Raw genomic sequence first — 7,376 nt, 5'->3', positions numbered from 1 at the left:
TGAGAGTCACAGGAGTTGGACTTTAATCCATCTCAGTAATTTAGGAAACATTTGTGCGAAGACAAGCAGTTTATAAATCATTAAGTAATATAGGCTCAGACCTTATTTGTTTTAAGCCAGAGGCAAATCTGAGAAGAAACAAGCATGGACCTTAAGAGTTAGAAAAATGTTAGACACTGGAAATTGTCACGGAACGGAAATTCAAAGGGTGCTATGGCAACTACAGGCGAGATAGATTGTATTAGACACAATAGCTAAAGGAAAAGTGAAGACGTCAATAAATCAGTGGGCTGACTGTACTTTCCATTTGTTGGGGCCTTGAGGGAGCTGCTAGACCTTGTTCATGAACTAGAGAGTTTGACCTTGGCACACTCCATGTTTCTATGGAATCCCAACTCTCCTCAGCAATAAGCACAACAGATTTCTGCTTAATGGAGCCTGGTCCCCAGATGCCAACAATTATCTGCAGATGAGGAATAAGCCAAACTTCTCTGATGTGGTCTTGAGCCACACAGATAGACTCCTGGCAGTGTTTGCAGAAACAGTCTATGTGAAGAACAGTCTTCTAGTCACTTGTGGCATTAACGTTATGCTTATTATTTGCCAGCGAGCTATATAAGAATACCAGGGCTGTTGATGTAGCCAGGACTGAAGGATGTTTGTGCATGTATGTGCTGTATGCATGTGTGTGTGGTTGGATGTTGTTGGCTTGGCACAAGCTAGAGTTAATTATCTGCAGAGAGGACCTTTAATTGAGAAAAATCCTTCTATTACGTTTCTGGTAGATAAGGCAAATAAGGCATTTTCTTGGTCAATTATTTATTGCAGGAATGTCCTGCCCAATATGGGTAGTTCCACCCCTTGAATGTTCCTTAGTATATCAGTATAAGAAAACAGGCTAGACAAACCATGACAAGCAGGCGGCCTGTCCCTTGACTCAATCTCTACATCCCTCTCTTTGCTCCCTTTCATGGGGTGCTGTTAAGAGCAAAATGAAACTTTGCTTTCCCACTTGCTTTTGGTCATGGTGTTTATCACAGCTATAGATAAATAAAACAATGAACTTATCAGTATAAATTCAGATATCTGCTTTTATTGATTTCCCTTTTTTTTTTTTTCCAGATAGGGTCTCTCACTGAATGCAGAGCATGCTACTTTATTCAGATTAGCTGGTCAATAAGTGCATGGGATCCTCACCTCTCTGATAACCAAGAATGGACTTTATAGACACATAAAGCCGGAGTTACCATGCATGATATTTTATGTAGTTACTTGGGATTTGAACTCAGGGCCTCGTGGTTACATAGCAAGCATGAATACTCTTAGTCATCTTCCCATTCTCTTGCTGTAGATTGTCATATAAGGTATAGTGAGGGAGTGCTAGGGCAGAGGCTCTGAATTCCCCCAGGGACAATTGCTAATAATATCTTTATAGGTGCTTATTCATAATATATTTACAGACAGAAAAGCTACTAAAGCATGGGCTTTCTTTCGGGAGTCAATGGGGCATCTCAATGATAAATTTATTAAAACAGATATTTATAAAACTAGAATAAGCCTAATGACTAATGTTTGTTTGAATTCTGTGCTTTGCATGCACCTCTTTCCCAGTGACTGAGTATAAAAATAAATGTTGAAAGTCTTTGGGGGGAGCTAATTAAAGGATTATCAAATTGAGGGAAATTTTAGGTTGAAACCAAGATAGAGGTAGGAGGATTGTACTCTTTGTATGAGCAGTCACTGTGTCATCAACCATATGTGATAAGCCAGAAATACCAAGTCTTCTCTACAGTCTTTGTGCCAGCTAATGAACTTCACAGAAACCGGTAGAGATGCTTCTTAGCTTGCCTTCTGGTAGCTCATATTTTTGTGTGTCAGAATTCCTGGAGCAGTGCCTCAGGAAACGTGATAAAGTTCTCCGTCAAAGAACTTAAAGGGAAGGGCAGGCACTGTTTCTCCTAAAATGTGCATCTGCATCTGATTTTAAAGATGAAGGAATGCAGAAAACCAAGAGATATTGATATATACGTATGAATATAGTTGTATAAATAATATTCAGCTACATATAAGTATACAATGTATAGAAAAATATTTTAATCCAGGCAGTGGTGGCACATGCCTTTAATCTCAGCACTCGGGAGGCAGACGCAGCCTCGTCTACAAAGTGAGTCCAGGACAGTTAAGGCTACACAGAGAAACACACACACACACACACACACACACACACACACACACACACACACACACATATATATATATATACTTGATTACTTGGGGTGTTAATATTGGTAAACTTTCTTGTCTGATATTAACCTTTAAAAAATTTGGTAGACAGTAGCGTTCTAGAGTAATATTAAGAATTCTGGTTGGATCCTTGACGAAGTAAGGTAAAAAGAAAAATTTTCTTGAATCTAAAACAGAGGTAGGCAAGGAAGAGGAAAAAGGGAAAACAAGGGAAGAGGAGAGAAGTGGGAAGAAGGGAGGGGAGGGTAAGGGTAGAGCAAAGAGAAGAGAGGACTGTAGTAAAATTCCATAACGCCAAGAGAATTCAGACCAAGCCAAAGCAGACAAGAAATCTAGGTAGATAAGTTTTAGACTTGAACTTTCATTCACAGAGAAGAATAAAATAATATTTATGCATGATTTGTCTTTTGCTTCATTCTCAAAGTTAATTTCCAAACTTGCAGTTATCTATGGTTTTTTTTTAAATCATTTTTAGATTTAATTTCTTCCTAAAATTATGAGACATATTTGAAATTAAATTTCAGAGTACCTTCATACCTTTGGCATTTTGAGGGTCTTAATAACATTTAATCTCATGGCAGAATCACTAATAAGATATATTGCATAACATGGTTAAGTGTACATAGCTGTAGAAAAGTTGAATACAAATTGAGTTCTTAGTTTTGGCTTCTGATCATGATGTAATAAAATAATTCAAAATTACCCTCCTGTGATAGGTAACCAACATGAATGGATGACATATTTGCAATAACTCATTTAACTCAGGAGAGAACATGCAGTAAAATACTGACCACGGTGAATAGAGAAGCGGAGGCTAGCCTCAGGGATGCCTCTACTTTACTTTATTTTATTTGTGCATCCAACATATAAATAAAAATTTAATTAGCTATGCCTGTGTGTGTGTGTGTGTGTGTGTGTGTGTGTGTGTGTGTGCGCGCGCGTGCGCGCCTTCACAGAGGGACCAGAGTCAACCTGTGGAGATTAGATGGCAACTTGCATTGGTCCTTTCCTTCACACATAGGGGTCTTGTGAATCAAAGCTGTGTCAAGCTTGGTGGAAAGTGCCTTTACACACTAAGCCACCACTCTAGTCTCATTTAGGTTTTTAGACGGGATCTCCTTCTGTCACTAAAGTCGCTCTGTTACTCACCATGTAACTGTGAACTCTTGCCAGCTCTCCTGCCTCAACAACTTGAGTGCTGGGTAAGTAGATGTGAGCCACCATATATAGTTTCTACTTTAAACTGGAGGAAATTCCTTCTGAAGTGCAATCAGAGAAATCCACTAACAGAGACTCAGAGAACAAAATTAGTGATCCTAACTCTCTGTGTGTGTGTGTGTGTGTGTGTGTGTGTGTGTGTGTGTGTGTGTGTGTATGAGTGTGTCTAAGCATCAAACTTCATCCCACAAACTCCTTTGGTATTATGTTCTAACCATTTTAAAATAGAGTTTTAAGAAAACAGAATTTCTAGCTGCATCAGTTGAGCATTTTGTGCTGTATAACATGTGTTGGATTATCAAACTCTAACCCTTCATCATGTACAAAATTAATAGTAGTTAATAAAGAAGTAGACAAAGAATGCGTGTCCAAAGGAAAGAAAATCCCTAGGAAAGTGCTGCATGTGCCTTCACTTGCTGCTGTTATATCTGTAGCAGAAGAGTGTACTCCTGTTTTAAAGTTAATTTTATTTTCCATTCTGAGTGAGATTTAAACATCCTCCCTTTGGTCCTCCTTGTTACCTATCTTCTCTGGGTCTGTGCATTGTAGTATGTTTATCCTGTACTATATGGCTAAAATCCACTTATAAGTGAGTACATAACACATGTATTTTTCTGGGTCTGGATTAGGTCACTCATGATGATCTTTTTTAGTTCCATCCATTTGCCTACAATGGCTGAAGAGAGGGAACAAGGTAGGAGAGGAATCACAGAGAGAAATGAGGGTGCAGATCACACCTTGGGAGAATGGGGGGGGGGAGGATAGAAGGCCTTCAGAGGGAAGAGAAACTGGCTGAGCAGGAGCATCTCTGTGACCAGCTGGAGACTGGGAACTTAGGAGGGAGAATCTAGCTGCGACTCCTAGTAGCAGTGGCCATAGAGACTGAAGATCTGACACTCTCTAACTAGACAAGACTCCTAGTGGAGGGAGGAGGACACTAACCCACCCACAAAAACTTTGATCAAAAACTTACCCTTCTGGAGTCCCTGATAGTTCTAGTTCTGCAAGATTAGGGAAGATGTCCCTGTGGTAGCTCCTGCCATGCCCAATCCTAAGAGGACAGACACCATGAGCCCAGTGAATACCTGTCGGCTCTGTCTATATAGGCCCCTATCCCAGGAATCACAAGAATCAAGCAAGGTGTTAAACGGGTGGTAGGTGACTCTGTGGATCAACTGGACAAGGACACAGAAATCATCTTGTAAGAGTAGCATGGATGCATGGAGTTAGTCCAGATGCACATGCCCACCATTTGTCTAGTGGGGGGGAAGGTAATACATGGCAGGGTGAGGTGTGATGTCTGTTTCCCAATGTGCTACACATATAGACCTGTGGGACTCTGGGATACTTCCTAAGCAGAGACCTGAACCACTTACAGACTGGAGGGTTGGGCAGGACCTGTGCATCTGTTGTCACCTGCATTGGCGAGGGTCTGAGGTACTGTTGGGCAGGGAGGCATTGATGGCTATACCTTCATAGTATTGGGGTGCTACATTGTAACACAGCCAGGAGGACATTGTGAGGTCTGGGTCAGAGTCATTTAGTACCTGGAAGGTTTGATTTATGAGCAGGGTCAAGGCAGTCCCTGAATCTCCTGACTCAGGGGCTTGAGGTGGGTGTTTCCCAAGAGGGGTGACTCTGGGTAACTTTGGGTTCTTGGTAGGGCCTAGGGTGGTAGGTGAGATTAACTCAGGTTGGAGAGGGGCTAGCACTCGGTTAGGCCCTAGGAGGAAACTTAAGGTTTCTATTTTGAGGCAGATAGTGAACAGGACCCTATCATCGTTATCTGACATGTGTACTCTTAGACCCCAGGAATTGCTTTTTTCTCAGTTTTTGTTCTCTTTTCCATATTGGGTGAACTGAATAGATAGGGAATTGCATGTAAATTGTAAGCAGAGCCCCTTACCTCCCCAAGTTCCCCTTGGCCGCCTTTCAAATCCCACCACCTGGTGGCCTTTGCAGGTGGTGTAAATTAAACCTGGGCCAATGTGGTTTCCGCTTACTTCAATTAAATCCGAGGAGGAACTTGGGTTCCAATAACTATCTCCAGTGGTCTCACATCCCCAAGAGGCACAAAAATAGACATCTGCTCCCCCACAGCGGTGGGCCAATTGGTGGCTCTGCCTATTATGGGAACACACATAAATGTTTTTCTTTTTCTTACTCAGCTTTAAGTGTAAGGTGGGAACACCCTATTCCCTATCCCTCCATGAAAGAACCTGGGCTGGGGGTGATATTATTATTATTATTATTATTATTATTATTATTATTATTATCATCATCATCATCATCATCATCATCATCATTATCATTATTATTATTATTGTTGTTGTTGTTGTTGTTGTTATTATTATTATTATTATTATTATTATTATTATTATTATTATTATTATTATTATTATTATTATTATTATTATTATGCAGGAGACCTGTCCCTCACATTCTGGTAGCTCTTTCGATCTGGTTTCCTGGGTGGATACATCCCAAGAGTCTTGTTCCACTGTCAGTTCACATAAGTATGGGGACAAGGTAGGCCACCAGGTATGTGGGAGAATGTTCCTCTGTGATGGACCAGACAGTGTCCCCAGTGGCCGACATGACCATCCAGGTAAGCCTGGATGGAAGGTGTGACTTTGGTGTGGTACTACATACAGTTAGAAGAAGGGTTAGTAGCACAAACAGCAGCAGGATCTTCCTTTTTCATTTGGCGGGGTGGGGGGGGCTGGGAGGGGATGGTGGTGGTGGTGCAATTTCAGCTTCAAAGAGTTGTCTGTCTTTTGGCCTTCCCAGTCTGGATCCATAGGTGCTGGAGCCAGTTTCACATCTGATTCATGTACTCAGGTAGTGATCCCATCGACTTTCACAGCAGTGAGAGTGGTCAGTAAGACAGTGCAAGGTCCTTTCCACCAGGGTTCTAGAGAGATGGCCTGGTGCCTCCTGATAAGGACTGTGTCTCCTATCTGGTACTGATGAGGGGTGTCAGGAGTCCCTGGAGCATAAAGGGCAGAAGGTTGGGACAAGATTTCCTTTTGCATAGTCTGTAGGGCCAGAAGCCTTGACATTATGTCCTTGTCATGGTGTTTGGAAAGGTCCAATTTGGGCCCAATGGCCACTATGGTGTGGGGGACCCAAATATGATTTCAAAGGGTGTGAGGCCAAAATGGTAAAGGGTGTTCCAAACTTGGAACAGGACCAAAGGAAGGAGCACCACCCAGTCTGCGCCAGTCTCTCTAAGGTCAGTTTAGTTAAAGTCTCTTTAATGGTTCTATTCATTCTTTATACCTATCCTGAACTTTGGGGATGGTATGCACAATGTAGGTTCCAATTAGTCCCCAAGGTGGAAGCCAGTCCCTGACTTACCTGAGACATGAAGGCTGGTCCATTATCAGACTCTATTACCTTAGGTGCCCAGAACCATGGGAAGATCTCTTCTGAAATATTCTTGGTCACCATGGTGACGGTTTCCTGTTTCCTGGGAAAGACCTTGACACAGCCTTAGAAAGTATCTACAAAGACTAGCAAGTACCTATAGCCATATTTACCAAGTTTGATATCAGTGAAGTCTACTTCCCAGAACACTCCGAGATGGTCCCCTCTGGGATGTTTTCCCTGCTGCCTGTAGCCCTTACAGCTGTTTACCTGTTGGCAGTATACACAGCTTCTGGTTACCTCATTTACAATGGTGCTCGGGTCTTGGCTGAACATCTGTGATCCTTTTACTGCTTCAATTAGTTTCTTTTGGCCTAAGTGAGACCATTTCTGCATCTGTCCTAGCCAATCAGTTGCTTGTTCTTGGGGAAGAATAGTTTCTCCCTTTAAAGTCTCCCAATGTCTTTCTTTAGGCAAACAATAGTTGGAGGCACACCCAGCAATTTGGGCTTCATCCTCTTCTGTGTAGATTAGGGGAGGCCATC

The sequence above is a fragment of the Acomys russatus genome, chromosome 22, assembly GCF_903995435.1.
Source record: "Acomys russatus chromosome 22, mAcoRus1.1, whole genome shotgun sequence".
In the NCBI taxonomy this organism is placed as follows: Eukaryota; Metazoa; Chordata; class Mammalia; order Rodentia; family Muridae; genus Acomys; species Acomys russatus.
The sequence above is the reverse complement of the archived record's forward strand: the minus strand, read 5'-3'. Positions refer to the sequence as shown.